The sequence below is a fragment of the Schistocerca serialis genome, chromosome 4 (genome assembly GCF_023864345.2).
Source record: "Schistocerca serialis cubense isolate TAMUIC-IGC-003099 chromosome 4, iqSchSeri2.2, whole genome shotgun sequence".
Lineage (NCBI taxonomy): Eukaryota > Metazoa > Arthropoda > Insecta > Orthoptera > Acrididae > Schistocerca > Schistocerca serialis.
The window spans coordinates 194,740,483-194,764,490 of NC_064641.1; the positions used below are offsets into that span (position 1 = coordinate 194,740,483).

A 24,008-nucleotide genomic window follows, 5' to 3' on the forward strand; every position below is an offset into this window, starting at 1 on the left:
CACAGCGAATCCTGCTATACATTCCTGAGGCTGACGCAGCTCAAACGAGCAATCGGCGCGGCAGCATTATAGCGAGAACAGCAAAACGATGCATCGGCCGGGAATCGAACCCGGGCCGCCCGAGTGGTAGGCGAACAACCTACCACTTTTTTAGTTGTTGTTCTCATTTTTTTAGTTGCATTTGTTGGGGGCGGTCGGCCGTGCTTCCCGAGCATATTCCAGAGTAGCTGTCTGCAGGGAAAGTGGGATTGCCACCCAACGACGCCGGATACAGCCGAAAAAAGTGCTACACACGCGGAGTCCCCCACTACACTGCCTTAAAGCGACCGCTCATCACTATCGTGTGAGTAACCTTGCGGCCGCGGCGACGAGTCTTGCCCAAAGACGCAGCGTGCGTGGAGGCGCTGCCCGAACGCGTGTGGATGCACCCTCCTACCTCGTAAAGCGCCTACAGCTACTATCACCGTGGGCCGCTGCCGGCGGGCGGGAAGCCGACACAGCGCGGCGTTACGAGCAGCGGCTGTGCGGTGGTGGTGTAATGGTGAGCATAGTTGCCTTCCCAGCAGTTGATCCGGGTTCGATTCCCGGCCACCGCAACGGGCGCAAATTTTTACGTCTGAGTATGTGAGCCACGTGCTGTTACATTAACGTTTTCTTTCCGTCGTTGCTCCACTCCAGGCCATCCTGTAGTATGTCCCGACTTGTCCCGACTTTGCTCGGCTGACGCGAAAGCTGACGCTTGGAATTCGCCCTTATCAAGAGGACAGGCGATATAAACGGCTGTGAGAGGTGAGGTGTAGCGAAGTACAGGCAAACTGCGAAGTTTTGTGCTCCTTCTTCTTAAACAAAAAAATAAAAAAAAAGAGACGCAGTCGGTAGGACTCGAACCTACGCTCCCAGAGGGAATCTGATTTCTAGTCAGACGCCTTAACCACTCGGCCACGACTGCTCGCAGCCAAAAGTCCCCTCGAATCGTGAAAAATCAAACCGTTCTGCGCAGAATGTTGACAGGAAACGAACTCCGTGCACTGATTACGGCAGGGCTACCAGCGCTACGAGACGAGCCATTACGGAAGCGTTAAAATCTTCGCCCGGACAGGGACTCGAACCCTGGACCCTTAGGTTAAAAGCCTAATGCTCTACCGACTGAGCTATCCGGGCTCACGCTTGCTGTGGATGGAGCAGCTGCAGGCAATGTGAATAACTGGAACGCGTGTGTAGGCGTACTACGGTAATTGCTGGCTTCTGGCGCAACTGGCGACTTCACCGACTTGCCACTGACGCTGGTAGCAGCCCAACAGCGGACCAGTGCCTCTTCTCCCTTTACCCCGGTGCTGACAGTAATTGCATCTCGTGCCTGTTTTCCCCGATTACGCTCGGTTGAAGCTCCGGAAGGAGGGCGACAAACGAGGGTTGGAGGGCCAAAACATGGAGGGTCGTGTGCGCAAAAACTTCCCTTCCGGTACCGGGAATCGAACCCGGGCCTCCTGGGTGAAAGCCAGGTATCCTAGCCACTAGACCACACCGGATTTGCTCGATAAACGTCAGATTTACTCCCTCTCCTCTCGCTTTTCGTGCTGAATCCGGACTTAGTGGTGTTCTCTGTTTGCGAGCATATTTGCGCTTGCAGACTGGCATGGCGCACAGCTCGAAACTGACAATTCATTGCAGTTTGCATCATATTTTACTCACAACAGGGGAGGAGAAAGGTCAAAGCTGTACCTTGCCATAGCTGGATGTAAACATTTTAACGCTGAGGCGTGGGCTCCTTGTGGATAACAAACGACAATTCAGTTCGTTCCCTAGCAACAGCAACGCCGTTAATTCAGCCATGATGTACAGCAAATTAAATGCCCCGGGTGAGGATCGAACTCACGACCTTAAGATTATGAGACTTACGCGCTACCCACTGCGCTACCGAGGCACGTTTGCAAGCAACGTCCCAGGAAACTTGGTAAGTCTCGCATATTAGAGATAGACAGTTTGCGCTTTCTCAAGAATCTGTTGTGTTGCTACACGTGCTTTCCCGAATTGCTAGATTAAACTGCTGCCGCGGCTTTTTCAACGGAAAGCAGCACTGCCTGAGGTTACAGTACATCGCCCTTGCGGCACCTGAACACAGCGGCCTGTAGGGCCAGGCTGACGCTAGAGTTCAGAAATAGCACGCGTCCGTCCAAGTACGGTCTCTTGCGTGCTGCGTGTTTGGTTCTTCTCACAGCGAATCCTGCTATACATTCCTGAGGCTGACGCAGCTCAAACGAGCAATCGGCGCGGCAGCATTATAGCGAGAACAGCAAAACGATGCATCGGCCGGGAATCGAACCCGGGCCGCCCGAGTGGTAGGCGAACAACCTACCACTTTTTTAGTTGTTGTTCTCATTTTTTTAGTTGCATTTGTTGGGGGCGGTCGGCCGTGCTTCCCGAGCATATTCCAGAGTAGCTGTCTGCAGGGAAAGTGGGATTGCCACCCAACGACGCCGGATACAGCCGAAAAAAGTGCTACACACGCGGAGTCCCCCACTACACTGCCTTAAAGCGACCGCTCATCACTATCGTGTGAGTAACCTTGCGGCCGCGGCGACGAGTCTTGCCCAAAGACGCAGCGTGCGTGGAGGCGCTGCCCGAACGCGTGTGGATGCACCCTCCTACCTCGTAAAGCGCCTACAGCTACTATCACCGTGGGCCGCTGCCGGCGGGCGGGAAGCCGACACAGCGCGGCGTTACGAGCAGCGGCTGTGCGGTGGTGGTGTAATGGTGAGCATAGTTGCCTTCCCAGCAGTTGATCCGGGTTCGATTCCCGGCCACCGCAACGGGCGCAAATTTTTACGTCTGAGTATGTGAGCCACGTGCTGTTACATTAACGTTTTCTTTCCGTCGTTGCTCCACTCCAGGCCATCCTGTAGTATGTCCCGACTTGTCCCGACTTTGCTCGGCTGACGCGAAAGCTGACGCTTGGAATTCGCCCTTATCAAGAGGACAGGCGATATAAACGGCTGTGAGAGGTGAGGTGTAGCGAAGTACAGGCAAACTGCGAAGTTTTGTGCTCCTTCTTCTTAAACAAAAAAATAAAAAAAAAGAGACGCAGTCGGTAGGACTCGAACCTACGCTCCCAGAGGGAATCTGATTTCTAGTCAGACGCCTTAACCACTCGGCCACGACTGCTCGCACCCAAAAGTCCCCTCGAATCGTGAAAAATCAAACCGTTCTGCGCAGAATGTTGACAGGAAACGAACTCCGTGCACTGATTACGGCAGGGCTACCAGCGCTACGAGACGAGCCATTACGGAAGCGTTAAAATCTTCGCCCGGACAGGGACTCGAACCCTGGACCCTTAGGTTAAAAGCCTAATGCTCTACCGACTGAGCTATCCGGGCTCACGCTTGCTGTGGATGGAGCAGCTGCAGGCAATGTGAATAACTGGAACGCGTGTGTAGGCGTACTACGGTAATTGCTGGCTTCTGGCGCAACTGGCGACTTCACCGACTTGCCACTGACGCTGGTAGCAGCCCAACAGCGGACCAGTGCCTCTTCTCCCTTTACCCCGGTGCTGACAGTAATTGCATCTCGTGCCTGTTTTCCCCGATTACGCTCGGTTGAAGCTCCGGAAGGAGGGCGACAAACGAGGGTTGGAGGGCCAAAACATGGAGGGTCGTGTGCGCAAAAACTTCCCTTCCGGTACCGGGAATCGAACCCGGGCCTCCTGGGTGAAAGCCAGGTATCCTAGCCACTAGACCACACCGGATTTGCTCGATAAACGTCAGATTTACTCCCTCTCCTCTCGCTTTTCGTGCTGAATCCGGACTTAGTGGTGTTCTCTGTTTGCGAGCATATTTGCGCTTGCAGACTGGCATGGCGCACAGCTCGAAACTGACAATTCATTGCAGTTTGCATCATATTTTACTCACAACAGGGGAGGAGAAAGGTCAAAGCTGTACCTTGCCATAGCTGGATGTAAACATTTTAACGCTGAGGCGTGGGCTCCTTGTGGATAACAAACGACAATTCAGTTCGTTCCCTAGCAACAGCAACGCCGTTAATTCAGCCATGATGTACAGCAAATTAAATGCCCCGGGTGAGGATCGAACTCACGACCTTAAGATTATGAGACTTACGCGCTACCCACTGCGCTACCGAGGCACGTTTGCAAGCAACGTCCCAGGAAACTTGGTAAGTCTCGCATATTAGAGATAGACAGTTTGCGCTTTCTCAAGAATCTGTTGTGTTGCTACACGTGCTTTCCCGAATTGCTAGATTAAACTGCTGCCGCGGCTTTTTCAACGGAAAGCAGCACTGCCTGAGGTTACAGTACATCGCCCTTGCGGCACCTGAACACAGCGGCCTGTAGGGCCAGGCTGACGCTAGAGTTCAGAAATAGCACGCGTCCGTCCAAGTACGGTCTCTTGCGTGCTGCGTGTTTGGTTCTTCTCACAGCGAATCCTGCTATACATTCCTGAGGCTGACGCAGCTCAAACGAGCAATCGGCGCGGCAGCATTATAGCGAGAACAGCAAAACGATGCATCGGCCGGGAATCGAACCCGGGCCGCCCGAGTGGTAGGCGAACAACCTACCACTTTTTTAGTTGTTGTTCTCATTTTTTTAGTTGCATTTGTTGGGGGCGGTCGGCCGTGCTTCCCGAGCATATTCCAGAGTAGCTGTCTGCAGGGAAAGTGGGATTGCCACCCAACGACGCCGGATACAGCCGAAAAAAGTGCTACACACGCGGAGTCCCCCACTACACTGCCTTAAAGCGACCGCTCATCACTATCGTGTGAGTAACCTTGCGGCCGCGGCGACGAGTCTTGCCCAAAGACGCAGCGTGCGTGGAGGCGCTGCCCGAACGCGTGTGGATGCACCCTCCTACCTCGTAAAGCGCCTACAGCTACTATCACCGTGGGCCGCTGCCGGCGGGCGGGAAGCCGACACAGCGCGGCGTTACGAGCAGCGGCTGTGCGGTGGTGGTGTAATGGTGAGCATAGTTGCCTTCCCAGCAGTTGATCCGGGTTCGATTCCCGGCCACCGCAACGGGCGCAAATTTTTACGTCTGAGTATGTGAGCCACGTGCTGTTACATTAACGTTTTCTTTCCGTCGTTGCTCCACTCCAGGCCATCCTGTAGTATGTCCCGACTTGTCCCGACTTTGCTCGGCTGACGCGAAAGCTGACGCTTGGAATTCGCCCTTATCAAGAGGACAGGCGATATAAACGGCTGTGAGAGGTGAGGTGTAGCGAAGTACAGGCAAACTGCGAAGTTTTGTGCTCCTTCTTCTTAAACAAAAAAATAAAAAAAAAGAGACGCAGTCGGTAGGACTCGAACCTACGCTCCCAGAGGGAATCTGATTTCTAGTCAGACGCCTTAACCACTCGGCCACGACTGCTCGCACCCAAAAGTCCCCTCGAATCGTGAAAAATCAAACCGTTCTGCGCAGAATGTTGACAGGAAACGAACTCCGTGCACTGATTACGGCAGGGCTACCAGCGCTACGAGACGAGCCATTACGGAAGCGTTAAAATCTTCCCCCCGACAGGGACTCGAACCCTGGACCCTTAGGTTAAAAGCCTAATGCTCTACCGACTGAGCTATCCGGGCTCACGCTTGCTGTGGATGGAGCAGCTGCAGGCAATGTGAATAACTGGAACGCGTGTGTAGGCGTACTACGGTAATTGCTGGCTTCTGGCGCAACTGGCGACTTCACCGACTTGCCACTGACGCTGGTAGCAGCCCAACAGCGGACCAGTGCCTCTTCTCCCTTTACCCCGGTGCTGACAGTAATTGCATCTCGTGCCTGTTTTCCCCGATTACGCTCGGTTGAAGCTCCGGAAGGAGGGCGACAAACGAGGGTTGGAGGGCCAAAACATGGAGGGTCGTGTGCGCAAAAACTTCCCTTCCGGTACCGGGAATCGAACCCGGGCCTCCTGGGTGAAAGCCAGGTATCCTAGCCACTAGACCACACCGGATTTGCTCGATAAACGTCAGATTTACTCCCTCTCCTCTCGCTTTTCGTGCTGAATCCGGACTTAGTGGTGTTCTCTGTTTGCGAGCATATTTGCGCTTGCAGACTGGCATGGCGCACAGCTCGAAACTGACAATTCATTGCAGTTTGCATCATATTTTACTCACAACAGGGGAGGAGAAAGGTCAAAGCTGTACCTTGCCATAGCTGGATGTAAACATTTTAACGCTGAGGCGTGGGCTCCTTGTGGATAACAAACGACAATTCAGTTCGTTCCCTAGCAACAGCAACGCCGTTAATTCAGCCATGATGTACAGCAAATTAAATGCCCCGGGTGAGGATCGAACTCACGACCTTAAGATTATGAGACTTACGCGCTACCCACTGCGCTACCGAGGCACGTTTGCAAGCAACGTCCCAGGAAACTTGGTAAGTCTCGCATATTAGAGATAGACAGTTTGCGCTTTCTCAAGAATCTGTTGTGTTGCTACACGTGCTTTCCCGAATTGCTAGATTAAACTGCTGCCGCGGCTTTTTCAACGGAAAGCAGCACTGCCTGAGGTTACAGTACATCGCCCTTGCGGCACCTGAACACAGCGGCCTGTAGGGCCAGGCTGACGCTAGAGTTCAGAAATAGCACGCGTCCGTCCAAGTACGGTCTCTTGCGTGCTGCGTGTTTGGTTCTTCTCACAGCGAATCCTGCTATACATTCCTGAGGCTGACGCAGCTCAAACGAGCAATCGGCGCGGCAGCATTATAGCGAGAACAGCAAAACGATGCATCGGCCGGGAATCGAACCCGGGCCGCCCGAGTGGTAGGCGAACAACCTACCACTTTTTTAGTTGTTGTTCTCATTTTTTTAGTTGCATTTGTTGGGGGCGGTCGGCCGTGCTTCCCGAGCATATTCCAGAGTAGCTGTCTGCAGGGAAAGTGGGATTGCCACCCAACGACGCCGGATACAGCCGAAAAAAGTGCTACACACGCGGAGTCCCCCACTACACTGCCTTAAAGCGACCGCTCATCACTATCGTGTGAGTAACCTTGCGGCCGCGGCGACGAGTCTTGCCCAAAGACGCAGCGTGCGTGGAGGCGCTGCCCGAACGCGTGTGGATGCACCCTCCTACCTCGTAAAGCGCCTACAGCTACTATCACCGTGGGCCGCTGCCGGCGGGCGGGAAGCCGACACAGCGCGGCGTTACGAGCAGCGGCTGTGCGGTGGTGGTGTAATGGTGAGCATAGTTGCCTTCCCAGCAGTTGATCCGGGTTCGATTCCCGGCCACCGCAACGGGCGCAAATTTTTACGTCTGAGTATGTGAGCCACGTGCTGTTACATTAACGTTTTCTTTCCGTCGTTGCTCCACTCCAGGCCATCCTGTAGTATGTCCCGACTTGTCCCGACTTTGCTCGGCTGACGCGAAAGCTGACGCTTGGAATTCGCCCTTATCAAGAGGACAGGCGATATAAACGGCTGTGAGAGGTGAGGTGTAGCGAAGTACAGGCAAACTGCGAAGTTTTGTGCTCCTTCTTCTTAAACAAAAAAATAAAAAAAAAAGAGACGCAGTCGGTAGGACTCGAACCTACGCTCCCAGAGGGAATCTGATTTCTAGTCAGACGCCTTAACCACTCGGCCACGACTGCTCGCAGCCAAAAGTCCCCTCGAATCGTGAAAAATCAAACCGTTCTGCGCAGAATGTTGACAGGAAACGAACTCCGTGCACTGATTACGGCAGGGCTACCAGCGCTACGAGACGAGCCATTACGGAAGCGTTAAAATCTTCGCCCGGACAGGGACTCGAACCCTGGACCCTTAGGTTAAAAGCCTAATGCTCTACCGACTGAGCTATCCGGGCTCACGCTTGCTGTGGATGGAGCAGCTGCAGGCAATGTGAATAACTGGAACGCGTGTGTAGGCGTACTACGGTAATTGCTGGCTTCTGGCGCAACTGGCGACTTCACCGACTTGCCACTGACGCTGGTAGCAGCCCAACAGCGGACCAGTGCCTCTTCTCCCTTTACCCCGGTGCTGACAGTAATTGCATCTCGTGCCTGTTTTCCCCGATTACGCTCGGTTGAAGCTCCGGAAGGAGGGCGACAAACGAGGGTTGGAGGGCCAAAACATGGAGGGTCGTGTGCGCAAAAACTTCCCTTCCGGTACCGGGAATCGAACCCGGGCCTCCTGGGTGAAAGCCAGGTATCCTAGCCACTAGACCACACCGGATTTGCTCGATAAACGTCAGATTTACTCCCTCTCCTCTCGCTTTTCGTGCTGAATCCGGACTTAGTGGTGTTCTCTGTTTGCGAGCATATTTGCGCTTGCAGACTGGCATGGCGCACAGCTCGAAACTGACAATTCATTGCAGTTTGCATCATATTTTACTCACAACAGGGGAGGAGAAAGGTCAAAGCTGTACCTTGCCATAGCTGGATGTAAACATTTTAACGCTGAGGCGTGGGCTCCTTGTGGATAACAAACGACAATTCAGTTCGTTCCCTAGCAACAGCAACGCCGTTAATTCAGCCATGATGTACAGCAAATTAAATGCCCCGGGTGAGGATCGAACTCACGACCTTAAGATTATGAGACTTACGCGCTACCCACTGCGCTACCGAGGCACGTTTGCAAGCAACGTCCCAGGAAACTTGGTAAGTCTCGCATATTAGAGATAGACAGTTTGCGCTTTCTCAAGAATCTGTTGTGTTGCTACACGTGCTTTCCCGAATTGCTAGATTAAACTGCTGCCGCGGCTTTTTCAACGGAAAGCAGCACTGCCTGAGGTTACAGTACATCGCCCTTGCGGCACCTGAACACAGCGGCCTGTAGGGCCAGGCTGACGCTAGAGTTCAGAAATAGCACGCGTCCGTCCAAGTACGGTCTCTTGCGTGCTGCGTGTTTGGTTCTTCTCACAGCGAATCCTGCTATACATTCCTGAGGCTGACGCAGCTCAAACGAGCAATCGGCGCGGCAGCATTATAGCGAGAACAGCAAAACGATGCATCGGCCGGGAATCGAACCCGGGCCGCCCGAGTGGTAGGCGAACAACCTACCACTTTTTTAGTTGTTGTTCTCATTTTTTTAGTTGCATTTGTTGGGGGCGGTCGGCCGTGCTTCCCGAGCATATTCCAGAGTAGCTGTCTGCAGGGAAAGTGGGATTGCCACCCAACGACGCCGGATACAGCCGAAAAAAGTGCTACACACGCGGAGTCCCCCACTACACTGCCTTAAAGCGACCGCTCATCACTATCGTGTGAGTAACCTTGCGGCCGCGGCGACGAGTCTTGCCCAAAGACGCAGCGTGCGTGGAGGCGCTGCCCGAACGCGTGTGGATGCACCCTCCTACCTCGTAAAGCGCCTACAGCTACTATCACCGTGGGCCGCTGCCGGCGGGCGGGAAGCCGACACAGCGCGGCGTTACGAGCAGCGGCTGTGCGGTGGTGGTGTAATGGTGAGCATAGTTGCCTTCCCAGCAGTTGATCCGGGTTCGATTCCCGGCCACCGCAACGGGCGCAAATTTTTACGTCTGAGTATGTGAGCCACGTGCTGTTACATTAACGTTTTCTTTCCGTCGTTGCTCCACTCCAGGCCATCCTGTAGTATGTCCCGACTTGTCCCGACTTTGCTCGGCTGACGCGAAAGCTGACGCTTGGAATTCGCCCTTATCAAGAGGACAGGCGATATAAACGGCTGTGAGAGGTGAGGTGTAGCGAAGTACAGGCAAACTGCGAAGTTTTGTGCTCCTTCTTCTTAAACAAAAAAATAAAAAAAAAGAGACGCAGTCGGTAGGACTCGAACCTACGCTCCCAGAGGGAATCTGATTTCTAGTCAGACGCCTTAACCACTCGGCCACGACTGCTCGCAGCCAAAAGTCCCCTCGAATCGTGAAAAATCAAACCGTTCTGCGCAGAATGTTGACAGGAAACGAACTCCGTGCACTGATTACGGCAGGGCTACCAGCGCTACGAGACGAGCCATTACGGAAGCGTTAAAATCTTCGCCCGGACAGGGACTCGAACCCTGGACCCTTAGGTTAAAAGCCTAATGCTCTACCGACTGAGCTATCCGGGCTCACGCTTGCTGTGGATGGAGCAGCTGCAGGCAATGTGAATAACTGGAACGCGTGTGTAGGCGTACTACGGTAATTGCTGGCTTCTGGCGCAACTGGCGACTTCACCGACTTGCCACTGACGCTGGTAGCAGCCCAACAGCGGACCAGTGCCTCTTCTCCCTTTACCCCGGTGCTGACAGTAATTGCATCTCGTGCCTGTTTTCCCCGATTACGCTCGGTTGAAGCTCCGGAAGGAGGGCGACAAACGAGGGTTGGAGGGCCAAAACATGGAGGGTCGTGTGCGCAAAAACTTCCCTTCCGGTACCGGGAATCGAACCCGGGCCTCCTGGGTGAAAGCCAGGTATCCTAGCCACTAGACCACACCGGATTTGCTCGATAAACGTCAGATTTACTCCCTCTCCTCTCGCTTTTCGTGCTGAATCCGGACTTAGTGGTGTTCTCTGTTTGCGAGCATATTTGCGCTTGCAGACTGGCATGGCGCACAGCTCGAAACTGACAATTCATTGCAGTTTGCATCATATTTTACTCACAACAGGGGAGGAGAAAGGTCAAAGCTGTACCTTGCCATAGCTGGATGTAAACATTTTAACGCTGAGGCGTGGGCTCCTTGTGGATAACAAACGACAATTCAGTTCGTTCCCTAGCAACAGCAACGCCGTTAATTCAGCCATGATGTACAGCAAATTAAATGCCCCGGGTGAGGATCGAACTCACGACCTTAAGATTATGAGACTTACGCGCTACCCACTGCGCTACCGAGGCACGTTTGCAAGCAACGTCCCAGGAAACTTGGTAAGTCTCGCATATTAGAGATAGACAGTTTGCGCTTTCTCAAGAATCTGTTGTGTTGCTACACGTGCTTTCCCGAATTGCTAGATTAAACTGCTGCCGCGGCTTTTTCAACGGAAAGCAGCACTGCCTGAGGTTACAGTACATCGCCCTTGCGGCACCTGAACACAGCGGCCTGTAGGGCCAGGCTGACGCTAGAGTTCAGAAATAGCACGCGTCCGTCCAAGTACGGTCTCTTGCGTGCTGCGTGTTTGGTTCTTCTCACAGCGAATCCTGCTATACATTCCTGAGGCTGACGCAGCTCAAACGAGCAATCGGCGCGGCAGCATTATAGCGAGAACAGCAAAACGATGCATCGGCCGGGAATCGAACCCGGGCCGCCCGAGTGGTAGGCGAACAACCTACCACTTTTTTAGTTGTTGTTCTCATTTTTTTAGTTGCATTTGTTGGGGGCGGTCGGCCGTGCTTCCCGAGCATATTCCAGAGTAGCTGTCTGCAGGGAAAGTGGGATTGCCACCCAACGACGCCGGATACAGCCGAAAAAAGTGCTACACACGCGGAGTCCCCCACTACACTGCCTTAAAGCGACCGCTCATCACTATCGTGTGAGTAACCTTGCGGCCGCGGCGACGAGTCTTGCCCAAAGACGCAGCGTGCGTGGAGGCGCTGCCCGAACGCGTGTGGATGCACCCTCCTACCTCGTAAAGCGCCTACAGCTACTATCACCGTGGGCCGCTGCCGGCGGGCGGGAAGCCGACACAGCGCGGCGTTACGAGCAGCGGCTGTGCGGTGGTGGTGTAATGGTGAGCATAGTTGCCTTCCCAGCAGTTGATCCGGGTTCGATTCCCGGCCACCGCAACGGGCGCAAATTTTTACGTCTGAGTATGTGAGCCACGTGCTGTTACATTAACGTTTTCTTTCCGTCGTTGCTCCACTCCAGGCCATCCTGTAGTATGTCCCGACTTGTCCCGACTTTGCTCGGCTGACGCGAAAGCTGACGCTTGGAATTCGCCCTTATCAAGAGGACAGGCGATATAAACGGCTGTGAGAGGTGAGGTGTAGCGAAGTACAGGCAAACTGCGAAGTTTTGTGCTCCTTCTTCTTAAACAAAAAAATAAAAAAAAAGAGACGCAGTCGGTAGGACTCGAACCTACGCTCCCAGAGGGAATCTGATTTCTAGTCAGACGCCTTAACCACTCGGCCACGACTGCTCGCAGCCAAAAGTCCCCTCGAATCGTGAAAAATCAAACCGTTCTGCGCAGAATGTTGACAGGAAACGAACTCCGTGCACTGATTAGGCTACCAGCGCTACGAGACGAGCCATTACGGAAGCGTTAAAATCTTCGCCCGGACAGGGACTCGAACCCTGGACCCTTAGGTTAAAAGCCTAATGCTCTACCGACTGAGCTATCCGGGCTCACGCTTGCTGTGGGATGGAGCAGCTGCAGGCAATGTGAATAACTGGAACGCGTGTGTAGGCGTACTACGGTAATTGCTGGCTTCTGGCGCAACTGGCGACTTCACCGACTTGCCACTGACGCTGGTAGCAGCCCAACAGCGGACCAGTGCCTCTTCTCCCTTTACCCCGGTGCTGACAGTAATTGCATCTCGTGCCTGTTTTCCCCGATTACGCTCGGTTGAAGCTCCGGAAGGAGGGCGACAAACGAGGGTTGGAGGGCCAAAAACATGGAGGGTCGTGTGCGCAAAAACTTCCCTTCCGGTACCGGGAATCGAACCCGGGCCTCCTGGGTGAAAGCCAGGTATCCTAGCCACTAGACCACACCGGATTTGCTCGATAAACGTCAGATTTACTCCCTCTCCTCTCGCTTTTCGTGCTGAATCCGGACTTAGTGGTGTTCTCTGTTTGCGAGCATATTTGCGCTTGCAGACTGGCATGGCGCACAGCTCGAAACTGACAATTCATTGCAGTTTGCATCATATTTTACTCACAACAGGGGAGGAGAAAGGTCAAAGCTGTACCTTGCCATAGCTGGATGTAAACATTTTAACGCTGAGGCGTGGGCTCCTTGTGGATAACAAACGACAATTCAGTTCGTTCCCTAGCAACAGCAACGCCGTTAATTCAGCCATGATGTACAGCAAATTAAATGCCCCGGGTGAGGATCGAACTCACGACCTTAAGATTATGAGACTTACGCGCTACCCACTGCGCTACCGAGGCACGTTTGCAAGCAACGTCCCAGGAAAACTTGGTAAGTCTCGCATATTAGAGATAGACAGTTTGCGCTTTCTCAAGAATCTGTTGTGTTGCTACACGTGCTTTCCCGAATTGCTAGATTAAACTGCTGCGCGGCTTTTTCAACGGAAAGCAGCACTGCCTGAGGTTACAGTACATCGCCCTTGCGGCACCTGAACACAGCGGCCTGTAGGGCCAGGGCTGACGCTAGAGTTCAGAAATAGCACGCGTCCGTCCAAGTACGGTCTCTTGCGTGCTGCGTGTTTGGTTCTTCTCACAGCGAATCCTGCTATACATTCCTGAGGCTGACGCAGCTCAAACGAGCAATCGGCGCGGCAGCATTATAGCGAGAACAGCAAAACGATGCATCGGCCGGGAATCGAACCCGGGCCGCCCGAGTGGTAGGCGAACAACCTACCACTTTTTTAGTTGTTGTTCTCATTTTTTTAGTTGCATTTGTTGGGGGCGGTCGGCCGTGCTTCCCGAGCATATTCCAGAGTAGCTGTCTGCAGGGAAAGTGGGATTGCCACCCAACGACGCCGGATACAGCCGAAAAAAAGTGCTACACACGCGGAGTCCCCCACTACACTGCCTTAAAGCGACCGCTCATCACTATCGTGTGAGTAACCTTGCGGCCGCGGCGACGAGTCTTGCCCAAAGACGCAGGCGTGCGTGGAGGCGCTGCCGAACGCGTGTGGATGCACCCTCCTACCTCGTAAAGCGCCTACAGCTACTATCACCGTGGGCCGCTGCCGGCGGGCGGGAAGCCGACACAGCGCGGCGTTACGAGCAGCGGCTGTGCGGTGGTGGTGTAATGGTGAGCATAGTTGCCTTCCCAGCAGTTGATCCGGGTTCGATTCCCGGCCACCGCAACGGGCGCAAATTTTTACGTCTGAGTATGTGAGCCACGTGCTGTTACATTAACGTTTTCTTTCCGTCGTTGCTCCACTCCAGGCCATCCTGTAGTATGTCCCGACTTGTCCCGACTTTGCTCGGCTGACGCGAAAGCTGACGCTTGGAATTCGCCCTTATCAAGAGGACAGGCGATATAAACGGCTGTGAGAGGTGAGGTGTAGCGAAGTACAGGCAAACTGCGAAGTTTTGTGCTCCTTCTTCTTAAACAAAAAAATAAAAAAAAAAAGAGACGCAGTCGGTAGGACTCGAACCTACGCTCCCAGAGGGAATCTGATTTCTAGTCAGACGCCTTAACCACTCGGCCACGACTGCTCGCAGCCAAAAGTCCCCTCGAATCGTGAAAAATCAAACCGTTCTGCGCAGAATGTTGACAGGAAACGAACTCCGTGCACTGATTACGGCAGGGCTACCAGCGCTACGAGACGAGCCATTACGGAAGCGTTAAAATCTTCGCCCGGACAGGGACTCGAACCCTGGACCCTTAGGTTAAAAGCCTAATGCTCTACCGACTGAGCTATCCGGGCTCACGCTTGCTGTGGATGGAGCAGCTGCAGGCAATGTGAATAACTGGAACGCGTGTGTAGGCGTACTACGGTAATTGCTGGCTTCTGGCGCAACTGGCGACTTCACCGACTTGCCACTGACGCTGGTAGCAGCCCAACAGCGGACCAGTGCCTCTTCTCCCTTTACCCCGGTGCTGACAGTAATTGCATCTCGTGCCTGTTTTCCCCGATTACGCTCGGTTGAAGCTCCGGAAGGAGGGCGACAAACGAGGGTTGGAGGGCCAAAACATGGAGGGTCGTGTGCGCAAAAACTTCCCTTCCGGTACCGGGAATCGAACCCGGGCCTCCTGGGTGAAAGCCAGGTATCCTAGCCACTAGACCACACCGGATTTGCTCGATAAACGTCAGATTTACTCCCTCTCCTCTCGCTTTTCGTGCTGAATCCGGACTTAGTGGTGTTCTCTGTTTGCGAGCATATTTGCGCTTGCAGACTGGCATGGCGCACAGCTCGAAACTGACAATTCATTGCAGTTTGCATCATATTTTACTCACAACAGGGGAGGAGAAAGGTCAAAGCTGTACCTTGCCATAGCTGGATGTAAACATTTTAACGCTGAGGCGTGGGCTCCTTGTGGATAACAAACGACAATTCAGTTCGTTCCCTAGCAACAGCAACGCCGTTAATTCAGCCATGATGTACAGCAAATTAAATGCCCCGGGTGAGGATCGAACTCACGACCTTAAGATTATGAGACTTACGCGCTACCCACTGCGCTACCGAGGCACGTTTGCAAGCAACGTCCCAGGAAACTTGGTAAGTCTCGCATATTAGAGATAGACAGTTTGCGCTTTCTCAAGAATCTGTTGTGTTGCTACACGTGCTTTCCCGAATTGCTAGATTAAACTGCTGCCGCGGCTTTTTCAACGGAAAGCAGCACTGCCTGAGGTTACAGTACATCGCCCTTGCGGCACCTGAACACAGCGGCCTGTAGGGCCAGGCTGACGCTAGAGTTCAGAAATAGCACGCGTCCGTCCAAGTACGGTCTCTTGCGTGCTGCGTGTTTGGTTCTTCTCACAGCGAATCCTGCTATACATTCCTGAGGCTGACGCAGCTCAAACGAGCAATCGGCGCGGCAGCATTATAGCGAGAACAGCAAAACGATGCATCGGCCGGGAATCGAACCCGGGCCGCCCGAGTGGTAGGCGAACAACCTACCACTTTTTTAGTTGTTGTTCTCATTTTTTTAGTTGCATTTGTTGGGGCGGTCGGCCGTGCTTCCCGAGCATATTCCAGAGTAGCTGTCTGCAGGGAAAGTGGGATTGCCACCCAACGACGCCGGATACAGCCGAAAAAAGTGCTACACACGCGGAGTCCCCCACTACACTGCCTTAAAGCGACCGCTCATCACTATCGTGTGAGTAACCTTGCGGCCGCGGCGACGAGTCTTGCCCAAAGACGCAGCGTGCGTGGAGGCGCTGCCCGAACGCGTGTGGATGCACCCTCCTACCTCGTAAAGCGCCTACAGCTACTATCACCGTGGGCCGCTGCCGGCGGGGCGGGAAGCCGACACAGCGCGGCGTTACGAGCAGCGGCTGTGCGGTGGTGGTGTAATGGTGAGCATAGTTGCCTTCCCAGCAGTTGATCCGGGTTCGATTCCCGGCCACCGCAACGGGCGCAAATTTTTACGTCTGAGTATGTGAGCCACGTGCTGTTACATTAACGTTTTCTTTCCGTCGTTGCTCCACTCCAGGCCATCCTGTAGTATGTCCCGACTTGTCCCGACTTTGCTCGGCTGACGCGAAAGCTGACGCTTGGAATTCGCCCTTATCAAGAGGACAGGCGATATAAACGGCTGTGAGAGGTGAGGTGTAGCGAAGTACAGGCAAACTGCGAAGTTTTGTGCTCCTTCTTCTTAAACAAAAAAAATAAAAAAAAAAGAGACGCAGTCGGTAGGACTCGAACCTACGCTCCCAGAGGGAATCTGATTTCTAGTCAGACGCCTTAACCACTCGGCCACGACTGCTCGCAGCCAAAAGTCCCCTCGAATCGTGAAAAATCAAACCGTTCTGCGCAGAATGTTGACAGGAAACGAACTCCGTGCACTGATTACGGCAGGGCTACCAGCGCTACGAGACGAGCCATTACGGAAGCGTTAAAATCTTCGCCCGGACAGGGACTCGAACCCTGGACCCTTAGGTTAAAAGCCTAATGCTCTACCGACTGAGCTATCCGGGCTCACGCTTGCTGTGGATGGAGCAGCTGCAGGCAATGTGAATAACTGGAACGCGTGTGTAGGCGTACTACGGTAATTGCTGGCTTCTGGCGCAACTGGCGACTTCACCGACTTGCCACTGACGCTGGTAGCAGCCCAACAGCGGACCAGTGCCTCTTCTCCCTTTACCCCGGTGCTGACAGTAATTGCATCTCGTGCCTGTTTTCCCCGATTACGCTCGGTTGAAGCTCCGGAAGGAGGGCGACAACGAGGGTTGGAGGGCCAAAACATGGAGGGTCGTGTGCGCAAAAACTTCCCTTCCGGTACCGGGAATCGAACCCGGGCCTCCTGGGTGAAAGCCAGGTATCCTAGCCACTAGACCACACCGGATTTGCTCGATAAACGTCAGATTTACTCCCTCTCCTCTCGCTTTTCGTGCTGAATCCGGACTTAGTGGTGTTCTCTGTTTGCGAGCATATTTGCGCTTGCAGACTGGCATGGCGCACAGCTCGAAACTGACAATTCATTGCAGTTTGCATCATATTTTACTCACAACAGGGGAGGAGAAAGGTCAAAGCTGTACCTTGCCATAGCTGGATGTAAACATTTTAACGCTGAGGCGTGGGCTCCTTGTGGATAACAAACGACAATTCAGTTCGTTCCCTAGCAACAGCAACGCCGTTAATTCAGCCATGATGTACAGCAAATTAAATGCCCCGGGTGAGGATCGAACTCACGACCTTAAGATTATGAGACTTACGCGCTACCCACTGCGCTACCGAGGCACGTTTGCAAGCAACGTCCCAGGAAACTTGGTAAGTCTCGCATATTAGAGATAGACAGTTTGCGCTTTCTCAAGAATCTGTTGTGTTGCTACACGTGCTTTCCCGAATTGCTAGATTAAACTGCTGCCGCGGCTTTTCAACGGAAAGCAGCACTGCCTGAGGTTACAGTACATCGCCCTTGCGGCACCTGAACACAGCGGCCTGTAGGGCCAGGCTGACGCTAGAGTTCAGAAATAGCACGCGTCCGTCCAAGTACGGTCTCTTGCGTGCTGCGTGTTTGGTATTCTTCTCACAGCGAATCCTGCTATACATTCCTGAGGCTGACGCAGCTCAAACGAGCAATCGGCGCGGCAGCATTATAGCGAGAACAGCAAAACGATGCATCGGCCGGGAATCGAACCCGGGCCGCCCGAGTGGTAGGCGAACAACCTACCACTTTTTTAGTTGTTGTTCTCATTTTTTTAGTTGCATTTGTTGGGGGCGGTCGGCCGTGCTTCCCGAGCATATTCCAGAGTAGCTGTCTGCAGGGAAAGTGGGATTGCCACCCAACGACGCCGGATACAGCCGAAAAAAGTGCTACACACGCGGAGTCCCCCACTACACTGCCTTAAAGCGACCGCTCATCACTATCGTGTGAGTAACCTTGCGGCCGCGGCGACGAGTCTTGCCCAAAGACGCAGCGTGCGTGGAGGCGCTGCCCGAACGCGTGTGGATGCACCCTCCTACCTCGTAAAGCGCCTACAGCTACTATCACCGTGGGCCGCTGCCGGCGGGCGGGAAGCCGACACAGCGCGGCGTTACGAGCAGCGGCTGTGCGGTGGTGGTGTAATGGTGAGCATAGTTGCCTTCCCAGCAGTTGATCCGGGTTCGATTCCCGGCCACCGCAACGGGCGCAAATTTTTACGTCTGAGTATGTGAGCCACGTGCTGTTACATTAACGTTTTCTTTCCGTCGTTGCTCCACTCCAGGCCATCCTGTAGTATGTCCCGACTTGTCCCGACTTTGCTCGGCTGACGCGAAAGCTGACGCTTGGAATTCGCCCTTATCAAGAGGACAGGCGATATAAACGGCTGTGAGAGGTGAGGGTGTAGCGAAGTACAGGCAAACTGCGAAGTTTTGTGCTCCTTCTTCTTAAACAAAAAAATAAAAAAAAAAGAGACGCAGTCGGTAGGACTCGAACCTACGCTCCCAGAGGGAATCTGATTTCTAGTCAGACGCCTTAACCACTCGGCCACGACTGCTCGCAGCCAAAAGTCCCCTCGAATCGTGAAAAATCAAACCGTTCTGCGCAGAATGTTGACAGGAAACGAACTCCGTGCACTGATTACGGCAGGGCTACCAGCGCTACGAGACGAGCCATTACGGAAGCGTTAAAATCTTCGCCCGGACAGGGACTCGAACCCTGGACCCTTAGGTTAAAAGCCTAATGCTCTACCGACTGAGCTATCCGGGCTCACGCTTGCTGTGGATGGAGCAGCTGCAGGCAATGTGAATAACTGGAACGCGTGTGTAGGCGTACTACGGTAATTGCTGGCTTCTGGCGCAACTGGCGACTTCACCGACTTGCCACTGACGCTGGTAGCAGCCCAACAGCGGACCAGTGCCTCTTCTCCCTTTACCCCGGTGCTGACAGTAATTGCATCTCGTGCCTGTTTTCCCCGATTACGCTCGGTTGAAGCTCCGGAAGGAGGGCGACAAACGAGGGTTGGAGGGCCAAAACATGGAGGGTCGTGTGCGCAAAAACTTCCCTTCCGGTACCGGGAATCGAACCCGGGCCTCCTGGGTGAAAGCCAGGTATCCTAGCCACTAGACCACACCGGATTTGCTCGATAAACGTCAGATTTACTCCCTCTCCTCTCGCTTTTCGTGCTGAATCCGGACTTAGTGGTGTTCTCTGTTTGCGAGCATATTTGCGCTTGCAGACTGGCATGGCGCACAGCTCGAAACTGACAATTCATTGCAGTTTGCATCATATTTTACTCACAACAGGGGAGGAGAAAGGTCAAAGCTGTACCTTGCCATAGCTGGATGTAAACATTTTAACGCTGAGGCGTGGGCTCCTTGTGGATAACAAACGACAATTCAGTTCGTTCCCTAGCAACAGCAACGCCGTTAATTCAGCCATGATGTACAGCAAATTAAATGCCCCGGGTGAGGATCGAACTCACGACCTTAAGATTATGAGACTTACGCGCTACCCACTGCGCTACCGAGGCACGTTTGCAAGCAACGTCCCAGGAAACTTGGTAAGTCTCGCATATTAGAGATAGACAGTTTGCGCTTTCTCAAGAATCTGTTGTGTTGCTACACGTGCTTTCCCGAATTGCTAGATTAAACTGCTGCCGCGGCTTTTTCAACGGAAAGCAGCACTGCCTGAGGTTACAGTACATCGCCCTTGCGGCACCTGAACACAGCGGCCTGTAGGGCCAGGCTGACGCTAGAGTTCAGAAATAGCACGCGTCCGTCCAAGTACGGTCTCTTGCGTGCTGCGTGTTTGGTTCTTCTCACAGCGAATCCTGCTATACATTCCTGAGGCTGACGCAGCTCAAACGAGCAATCGGCGCGGCAGCATTATAGCGAGAACAGCAAAACGATGCATCGGCCGGGAATCGAACCCGGGCCGCCCGAGTGGTAGGCGAACAACCTACCACTTTTTTAGTTGTTGTTCTCATTTTTTTAGTTGCATTTGTTGGGGGCGGTCGGCCGTGCTTCCCGAGCATATTCCAGAGTAGCTGTCTGCAGGGAAAGTGGGATTGCCACCCAACGACGCCGGATACAGCCGAAAAAAGTGCTACACACGCGGAGTCCCCCCACTACACTGCCTTAAAGCGACCGCTCATCACTATCGTGTGAGTAAACCTTGCGGCCCGCGGCGACGAGTCTTGCCCAAAGACGCAGCGTGCGTGGAGGCGCTGCCCGAACGCGTGTGGATGCACCCTCCTACCTCGTAAAGCGCCTACAGCTACTATCACCGTGGGCCGCTGCCGGCGGGCGGGAAGCCCGACACAGCGCGGCGTTACGAGCAGCGGCTGTGCGGTGGTGGTGTAATGGTGAGCATAGTTGCCTTCCCAGCAGTTGATCGGGTTCGATTCCCGGCCACCGCAACGGGCGCAAATTTTTACGTCTGAGTATGTGAGCCACGTGCTGTTACATTAACGTTTTCTTTCCGTCGTTGCTCCACTCCAGGCCATCCTGTAGTATGTCCCGACTTGTCCCGACTTTGCTCGGCTGACGCGAAAGCTGACGCTTGGAATTCGCCCTTATCAAGAGGACAGGCGATATAAACGGCTGTGAGAGGTGAGGTGTAGCGAAGTACAGGCAAACTGCGAAGTTTTGTGCTCCTTCTTCTTAAACAAAAAAATAAAAAAAAAGAGACGCAGTCGGTAGGACTCGAACCTACGCTCCCAGAGGGAATCTGATTTCTAGTCAGACGCCTTAACCACTCGGCCACGACTGCTCGCAGCCAAAAGTCCCCTCGAATCGTGAAAAATCAAACCGTTCTGCGCAGAATGTTGACAGGAAACGAACTCCGTGCACTGATTACGGCAGGGCTACCAGCGCTACGAGACGAGCCATTACGGAAGCGTTAAAATCTTCGCCCGGACAGGGACTCGAACCCTGGACCCTTAGGTTAAAAGCCTAATGCTTCTACCGACTGAGCTATCCGGGCTCACGCTTGCTGTGGATGGAGCAGCTGCAGGCAATGTGAATAACTGGAACGCGTGTGTAGGCGTACTACGGTAATTGCTGGCTTCTGGCGCAACTGGCGACTTCACCGACTTGCCACTGACGCTGGTAGCAGCCCAACAGCGGACCAGTGCCTCTTCTCCCTTTACCCCGGTGCTGACAGTAATTGCATCTCGTGCCTGTTTTCCCCGATTACGCTCGGTTGAAGCTCCGGAAGGAGGGCGACAAACGAGGGTTGGAGGGCCAAAACATGGAGGGTCGTGTGCGCAAAAACTTCCCTTCCGGTACCGGGAATCGAACCCGGGCCTCCTGGGTGAAAGCCAGGTATCCTAGCCACTAGACCACACCGGATTTGCTCGATAAACGTCAGATTTACTCCCTCTCCTCTCGCTTTTCGTGCTGAATCCGGACTTAGTGGTGTTCTCTGTTTGCGAGCATATTTGCGCTTGCAGACTGGCATGGCGCACAGCTCGAAACTGACAATTCATTGCAGTTTGCATCATATTTTACTCACAACAGGGGAGGAGAAAGGTCAAAGCTGTACCTTGCCATAGCTGGATGTAAACATTTTAACGCTGAGGCGTGGGCTCCTTGTGGATAACAAACGACAATTCAGTTCGTTCCCTAGCAACAGCAACGCCGTTAATTCAGCCATGATGTACAGCAAATTAAATGCCCCGGGTGAGGATCGAACTCACGACCTTAAGATTATGAGACTTACGCGCTACCCACTGCGCTACCGAGGCACGTTTGCAAGCAACGTCCCAGGAAACTTGGTAAGTCTCGCATATTAGAGATAGACAGTTTGCGCTTTCTCAAGAATCTGTTGTGTTGCTACACGTGCTTTCCCGAATTGCTAGATTAAACTGCTGCCGCGGCTTTTTCAACGGAAAGCAGCACTGCCTGAGGTTACAGTACATCGCCCTTGCGGCACCTGAACACAGCGGCCTGTAGGGCCAGGCTGACGCTAGAGTTCAGAAATAGCACGCGTCCGTCCAAGTACGGTCTCTTGCGTGCTGCGTGTTTGGTTCTTCTCACAGCGAATCCTGCTATACATTCCTGAGGCTGACGCAGCTCAAACGAGCAATCGGCGCGGCAGCATTATAGCGAGAACAGCAAAACGATGCATCGGCCGGGAATCGAACCCGGGCCGCCCGAGTGGTAGGCGAACAACCTACCACTTTTTTAGTTGTTGTTCTCATTTTTTTAGTTGCATTTGTTGGGGGCGGTCGGCCGTGCTTCCCGAGCATATTCCAGAGTAGCTGTCTGCAGGGGAAAGTGGGATTGCCACCCAACGACGCCGGATACAGCCGAAAAAAGTGCTACACACGCGGAGTCCCCCCACTACACTGCCTTAAAGCGACCGCTCATCACTATCGTGTGAGTAACCTTGCGGCCGCGGCGACGAGTCTTGCCCAAAGACGCAGCGTGCGTGGAGGCGCTGCCCGAACGCGTGTGGATGCACCCTCCTACCTCGTAAAGCGCCTACAGCTACTATCACCGTGGGCCGCTGCCGGCGGGCGGGAAGCCGACACAGCGCGGCGTTACGAGCAGCGGCTGTGCGGTGGTGGTGTAATGGTGAGCATAGTTGCCTTCCCAGCAGTTGATCCGGGTTCGATTCCCGGCCACCGCAACGGGCGCAAATTTTTACGTCTGAGTATGTGAGCCACGTGCTGTTACATTAACGTTTTCTTTCCGTCGTTGCTCCACTCCAGGCCATCCTGTAGTATGTCCCGACTTGTCCCGACTTTGCTCGGCTGACGCGAAAGCTGACGCTTGGAATTCGCCCTTATCAAGAGGACAGGCGATATAAACGGCTGTGAGAGGTGAGGTGTAGCGAAGTACAGGCAAACTGCGAAGTTTTGTGCTCCTTCTTCTTAAACAAAAAAATAAAAAAAAGAGACGCAGTCGGTAGGACTCGAACCTACGCTCCCAGAGGGAATCTGATTTCTAGTCAGACGCCTTAACCACTCGGCCACGACTGCTCGCAGCCAAAAGTCCCCTCGAATCGTGAAAAATCAAACCGTTCTGCGCAGAATGTTGACAGGAAACGAACTCCGTGCACTGATTACGGCAGGGCTACCAGCGCTACGAGACGAGCCATTACGGAAGCGTTAAAATCTTCGCCCGGACAGGGACTCGAACCCTGGACCCTTAGGTTAAAAGCCTAATGCTCTACCGACTGAGCTATCCGGGCTCACGCTTGCTGTGGATGGAGCAGCTGCAGGCAATGTGAATAACTGGAACGCGTGTGTAGGCGTACTACGGTAATTGCTGGCTTCTGGCGCAACTGGCGACTTCACCGACTTGCCACTGACGCTGGTAGCAGCCCAACAGCGGACCAGTGCCTCTTCTCCCTTTACCCCGGTGCTGACAGTAATTGCATCTCGTGCCTGTTTTCCCGATTACGCTCGGTTGAAGCTCCGGAAGGAGGGCGACAAACGAGGGTTGGAGGGCCAAAACATGGAGGGTCGTGTGCGCAAAAACTTCCCTTCCGGTACCGGAATCGAACCCGGGCCTCCTGGGTGAAAGCCAGGTATCCTAGCCACTAGACCCACACCGGATTTGCTCGATAAACGTCAGATTTACTCCCTCTCCTCTCGCTTTTCGTGCTGAATCCGGACTTAGTGGTGTTCTCTGTTTGCGAGCATATTTGCGCTTGCAGACTGGCATGGCGCACAGCTCGAAAACTGACAATTCATTGCAGTTTGCATCATATTTTACTCACAACAGGGGAGGAGAAAGGTCAAAGCTGTACCTTGCCATAGCTGGATGTAAACATTTTAACGCTGAGGCGTGGGCTCCTTGTGGATAACAAACGACAATTCAGTTCGTTCCCTAGCAACAGCAACGCCGTTATTCAGCCATGATGTACAGCAAATTAAATGCCCCGGGTGAGGATCG

The 24,008-nt window shown here is 53.6% G+C and overlaps 52 non-coding genes across 52 annotated transcripts; 10 read left to right on the forward strand and 42 right to left on the reverse strand.

Annotated features, from left to right (window-relative positions):
• Positions 1-524: 524 nt before the first annotated feature.
• Positions 525-596, forward strand: Trnag-ucc (transfer RNA glycine (anticodon UCC)). Its single transcript has one exon. It is a non-coding gene; the product is annotated as a tRNA-Gly (tRNA).
• A 271-nt stretch (positions 597-867) lies between these two features.
• On the reverse strand, positions 868-949 carry Trnas-aga (transfer RNA serine (anticodon AGA)). Its single transcript has one exon. It is a non-coding gene; the product is annotated as a tRNA-Ser (tRNA).
• A 139-nt stretch (positions 950-1,088) lies between these two features.
• On the reverse strand, positions 1,089-1,161 carry Trnak-uuu (transfer RNA lysine (anticodon UUU)). Its single transcript has one exon. It is a non-coding gene; the product is annotated as a tRNA-Lys (tRNA).
• Positions 1,162-1,457: 296 nt separating this feature from the next.
• Positions 1,458-1,529, reverse strand: Trnae-uuc (transfer RNA glutamic acid (anticodon UUC)). The gene has a single exon. It is a non-coding gene; the product is annotated as a tRNA-Glu (tRNA).
• Positions 1,530-1,851: 322 nt separating this feature from the next.
• Positions 1,852-1,924, reverse strand: Trnam-cau (transfer RNA methionine (anticodon CAU)). Its single transcript has one exon. It is a non-coding gene; the product is annotated as a tRNA-Met (tRNA).
• An 813-nt stretch (positions 1,925-2,737) lies between these two features.
• Trnag-ucc (transfer RNA glycine (anticodon UCC)) lies at positions 2,738-2,809 on the forward strand. The gene has a single exon. It is a non-coding gene; the product is annotated as a tRNA-Gly (tRNA).
• A 271-nt stretch (positions 2,810-3,080) lies between these two features.
• On the reverse strand, positions 3,081-3,162 carry Trnas-aga (transfer RNA serine (anticodon AGA)). Its single transcript has one exon. It is a non-coding gene; the product is annotated as a tRNA-Ser (tRNA).
• Positions 3,163-3,301: 139 nt separating this feature from the next.
• Trnak-uuu (transfer RNA lysine (anticodon UUU)) lies at positions 3,302-3,374 on the reverse strand. The gene has a single exon. It is a non-coding gene; the product is annotated as a tRNA-Lys (tRNA).
• Positions 3,375-3,670: 296 nt separating this feature from the next.
• On the reverse strand, positions 3,671-3,742 carry Trnae-uuc (transfer RNA glutamic acid (anticodon UUC)). Its single transcript has one exon. It is a non-coding gene; the product is annotated as a tRNA-Glu (tRNA).
• A 322-nt stretch (positions 3,743-4,064) lies between these two features.
• Positions 4,065-4,137, reverse strand: Trnam-cau (transfer RNA methionine (anticodon CAU)). The gene has a single exon. It is a non-coding gene; the product is annotated as a tRNA-Met (tRNA).
• An 813-nt stretch (positions 4,138-4,950) lies between these two features.
• Positions 4,951-5,022, forward strand: Trnag-ucc (transfer RNA glycine (anticodon UCC)). The gene has a single exon. It is a non-coding gene; the product is annotated as a tRNA-Gly (tRNA).
• Positions 5,023-5,293: 271 nt separating this feature from the next.
• On the reverse strand, positions 5,294-5,375 carry Trnas-aga (transfer RNA serine (anticodon AGA)). Its single transcript has one exon. It is a non-coding gene; the product is annotated as a tRNA-Ser (tRNA).
• Positions 5,376-5,514: 139 nt separating this feature from the next.
• On the reverse strand, positions 5,515-5,587 carry Trnak-uuu (transfer RNA lysine (anticodon UUU)). The gene has a single exon. It is a non-coding gene; the product is annotated as a tRNA-Lys (tRNA).
• Positions 5,588-5,883: 296 nt separating this feature from the next.
• On the reverse strand, positions 5,884-5,955 carry Trnae-uuc (transfer RNA glutamic acid (anticodon UUC)). Its single transcript has one exon. It is a non-coding gene; the product is annotated as a tRNA-Glu (tRNA).
• A 322-nt stretch (positions 5,956-6,277) lies between these two features.
• Trnam-cau (transfer RNA methionine (anticodon CAU)) lies at positions 6,278-6,350 on the reverse strand. The gene has a single exon. It is a non-coding gene; the product is annotated as a tRNA-Met (tRNA).
• An 813-nt stretch (positions 6,351-7,163) lies between these two features.
• Positions 7,164-7,235, forward strand: Trnag-ucc (transfer RNA glycine (anticodon UCC)). The gene has a single exon. It is a non-coding gene; the product is annotated as a tRNA-Gly (tRNA).
• A 272-nt stretch (positions 7,236-7,507) lies between these two features.
• Trnas-aga (transfer RNA serine (anticodon AGA)) lies at positions 7,508-7,589 on the reverse strand. The gene has a single exon. It is a non-coding gene; the product is annotated as a tRNA-Ser (tRNA).
• Positions 7,590-7,728: 139 nt separating this feature from the next.
• Trnak-uuu (transfer RNA lysine (anticodon UUU)) lies at positions 7,729-7,801 on the reverse strand. The gene has a single exon. It is a non-coding gene; the product is annotated as a tRNA-Lys (tRNA).
• A 296-nt stretch (positions 7,802-8,097) lies between these two features.
• On the reverse strand, positions 8,098-8,169 carry Trnae-uuc (transfer RNA glutamic acid (anticodon UUC)). Its single transcript has one exon. It is a non-coding gene; the product is annotated as a tRNA-Glu (tRNA).
• Positions 8,170-8,491: 322 nt separating this feature from the next.
• On the reverse strand, positions 8,492-8,564 carry Trnam-cau (transfer RNA methionine (anticodon CAU)). The gene has a single exon. It is a non-coding gene; the product is annotated as a tRNA-Met (tRNA).
• An 813-nt stretch (positions 8,565-9,377) lies between these two features.
• On the forward strand, positions 9,378-9,449 carry Trnag-ucc (transfer RNA glycine (anticodon UCC)). Its single transcript has one exon. It is a non-coding gene; the product is annotated as a tRNA-Gly (tRNA).
• A 271-nt stretch (positions 9,450-9,720) lies between these two features.
• Positions 9,721-9,802, reverse strand: Trnas-aga (transfer RNA serine (anticodon AGA)). The gene has a single exon. It is a non-coding gene; the product is annotated as a tRNA-Ser (tRNA).
• A 139-nt stretch (positions 9,803-9,941) lies between these two features.
• On the reverse strand, positions 9,942-10,014 carry Trnak-uuu (transfer RNA lysine (anticodon UUU)). The gene has a single exon. It is a non-coding gene; the product is annotated as a tRNA-Lys (tRNA).
• A 296-nt stretch (positions 10,015-10,310) lies between these two features.
• On the reverse strand, positions 10,311-10,382 carry Trnae-uuc (transfer RNA glutamic acid (anticodon UUC)). Its single transcript has one exon. It is a non-coding gene; the product is annotated as a tRNA-Glu (tRNA).
• A 322-nt stretch (positions 10,383-10,704) lies between these two features.
• Positions 10,705-10,777, reverse strand: Trnam-cau (transfer RNA methionine (anticodon CAU)). Its single transcript has one exon. It is a non-coding gene; the product is annotated as a tRNA-Met (tRNA).
• An 813-nt stretch (positions 10,778-11,590) lies between these two features.
• Trnag-ucc (transfer RNA glycine (anticodon UCC)) lies at positions 11,591-11,662 on the forward strand. The gene has a single exon. It is a non-coding gene; the product is annotated as a tRNA-Gly (tRNA).
• Positions 11,663-11,933: 271 nt separating this feature from the next.
• Trnas-aga (transfer RNA serine (anticodon AGA)) lies at positions 11,934-12,015 on the reverse strand. The gene has a single exon. It is a non-coding gene; the product is annotated as a tRNA-Ser (tRNA).
• Positions 12,016-12,148: 133 nt separating this feature from the next.
• Positions 12,149-12,221, reverse strand: Trnak-uuu (transfer RNA lysine (anticodon UUU)). Its single transcript has one exon. It is a non-coding gene; the product is annotated as a tRNA-Lys (tRNA).
• A 298-nt stretch (positions 12,222-12,519) lies between these two features.
• Positions 12,520-12,591, reverse strand: Trnae-uuc (transfer RNA glutamic acid (anticodon UUC)). Its single transcript has one exon. It is a non-coding gene; the product is annotated as a tRNA-Glu (tRNA).
• A 322-nt stretch (positions 12,592-12,913) lies between these two features.
• Trnam-cau (transfer RNA methionine (anticodon CAU)) lies at positions 12,914-12,986 on the reverse strand. Its single transcript has one exon. It is a non-coding gene; the product is annotated as a tRNA-Met (tRNA).
• An 815-nt stretch (positions 12,987-13,801) lies between these two features.
• Trnag-ucc (transfer RNA glycine (anticodon UCC)) lies at positions 13,802-13,873 on the forward strand. The gene has a single exon. It is a non-coding gene; the product is annotated as a tRNA-Gly (tRNA).
• Positions 13,874-14,146: 273 nt separating this feature from the next.
• Positions 14,147-14,228, reverse strand: Trnas-aga (transfer RNA serine (anticodon AGA)). Its single transcript has one exon. It is a non-coding gene; the product is annotated as a tRNA-Ser (tRNA).
• A 139-nt stretch (positions 14,229-14,367) lies between these two features.
• Trnak-uuu (transfer RNA lysine (anticodon UUU)) lies at positions 14,368-14,440 on the reverse strand. Its single transcript has one exon. It is a non-coding gene; the product is annotated as a tRNA-Lys (tRNA).
• Positions 14,441-14,736: 296 nt separating this feature from the next.
• On the reverse strand, positions 14,737-14,808 carry Trnae-uuc (transfer RNA glutamic acid (anticodon UUC)). The gene has a single exon. It is a non-coding gene; the product is annotated as a tRNA-Glu (tRNA).
• Positions 14,809-15,130: 322 nt separating this feature from the next.
• Trnam-cau (transfer RNA methionine (anticodon CAU)) lies at positions 15,131-15,203 on the reverse strand. Its single transcript has one exon. It is a non-coding gene; the product is annotated as a tRNA-Met (tRNA).
• Positions 15,204-16,016: 813 nt separating this feature from the next.
• On the forward strand, positions 16,017-16,088 carry Trnag-ucc (transfer RNA glycine (anticodon UCC)). The gene has a single exon. It is a non-coding gene; the product is annotated as a tRNA-Gly (tRNA).
• Positions 16,089-16,361: 273 nt separating this feature from the next.
• On the reverse strand, positions 16,362-16,443 carry Trnas-aga (transfer RNA serine (anticodon AGA)). Its single transcript has one exon. It is a non-coding gene; the product is annotated as a tRNA-Ser (tRNA).
• A 139-nt stretch (positions 16,444-16,582) lies between these two features.
• Trnak-uuu (transfer RNA lysine (anticodon UUU)) lies at positions 16,583-16,655 on the reverse strand. Its single transcript has one exon. It is a non-coding gene; the product is annotated as a tRNA-Lys (tRNA).
• Positions 16,656-16,950: 295 nt separating this feature from the next.
• Positions 16,951-17,022, reverse strand: Trnae-uuc (transfer RNA glutamic acid (anticodon UUC)). The gene has a single exon. It is a non-coding gene; the product is annotated as a tRNA-Glu (tRNA).
• Positions 17,023-17,344: 322 nt separating this feature from the next.
• Positions 17,345-17,417, reverse strand: Trnam-cau (transfer RNA methionine (anticodon CAU)). Its single transcript has one exon. It is a non-coding gene; the product is annotated as a tRNA-Met (tRNA).
• Positions 17,418-18,231: 814 nt separating this feature from the next.
• Positions 18,232-18,303, forward strand: Trnag-ucc (transfer RNA glycine (anticodon UCC)). The gene has a single exon. It is a non-coding gene; the product is annotated as a tRNA-Gly (tRNA).
• A 273-nt stretch (positions 18,304-18,576) lies between these two features.
• Trnas-aga (transfer RNA serine (anticodon AGA)) lies at positions 18,577-18,658 on the reverse strand. Its single transcript has one exon. It is a non-coding gene; the product is annotated as a tRNA-Ser (tRNA).
• A 139-nt stretch (positions 18,659-18,797) lies between these two features.
• On the reverse strand, positions 18,798-18,870 carry Trnak-uuu (transfer RNA lysine (anticodon UUU)). The gene has a single exon. It is a non-coding gene; the product is annotated as a tRNA-Lys (tRNA).
• A 296-nt stretch (positions 18,871-19,166) lies between these two features.
• Positions 19,167-19,238, reverse strand: Trnae-uuc (transfer RNA glutamic acid (anticodon UUC)). Its single transcript has one exon. It is a non-coding gene; the product is annotated as a tRNA-Glu (tRNA).
• Positions 19,239-19,560: 322 nt separating this feature from the next.
• Trnam-cau (transfer RNA methionine (anticodon CAU)) lies at positions 19,561-19,633 on the reverse strand. The gene has a single exon. It is a non-coding gene; the product is annotated as a tRNA-Met (tRNA).
• A 1,159-nt stretch (positions 19,634-20,792) lies between these two features.
• On the reverse strand, positions 20,793-20,874 carry Trnas-aga (transfer RNA serine (anticodon AGA)). The gene has a single exon. It is a non-coding gene; the product is annotated as a tRNA-Ser (tRNA).
• A 139-nt stretch (positions 20,875-21,013) lies between these two features.
• Trnak-uuu (transfer RNA lysine (anticodon UUU)) lies at positions 21,014-21,087 on the reverse strand. The gene has a single exon. It is a non-coding gene; the product is annotated as a tRNA-Lys (tRNA).
• A 296-nt stretch (positions 21,088-21,383) lies between these two features.
• On the reverse strand, positions 21,384-21,455 carry Trnae-uuc (transfer RNA glutamic acid (anticodon UUC)). Its single transcript has one exon. It is a non-coding gene; the product is annotated as a tRNA-Glu (tRNA).
• A 322-nt stretch (positions 21,456-21,777) lies between these two features.
• Positions 21,778-21,850, reverse strand: Trnam-cau (transfer RNA methionine (anticodon CAU)). The gene has a single exon. It is a non-coding gene; the product is annotated as a tRNA-Met (tRNA).
• Positions 21,851-22,665: 815 nt separating this feature from the next.
• On the forward strand, positions 22,666-22,737 carry Trnag-ucc (transfer RNA glycine (anticodon UCC)). The gene has a single exon. It is a non-coding gene; the product is annotated as a tRNA-Gly (tRNA).
• Positions 22,738-23,007: 270 nt separating this feature from the next.
• Positions 23,008-23,089, reverse strand: Trnas-aga (transfer RNA serine (anticodon AGA)). Its single transcript has one exon. It is a non-coding gene; the product is annotated as a tRNA-Ser (tRNA).
• Positions 23,090-23,228: 139 nt separating this feature from the next.
• Positions 23,229-23,301, reverse strand: Trnak-uuu (transfer RNA lysine (anticodon UUU)). The gene has a single exon. It is a non-coding gene; the product is annotated as a tRNA-Lys (tRNA).
• Positions 23,302-24,008: the final 707 nt, after the last annotated feature.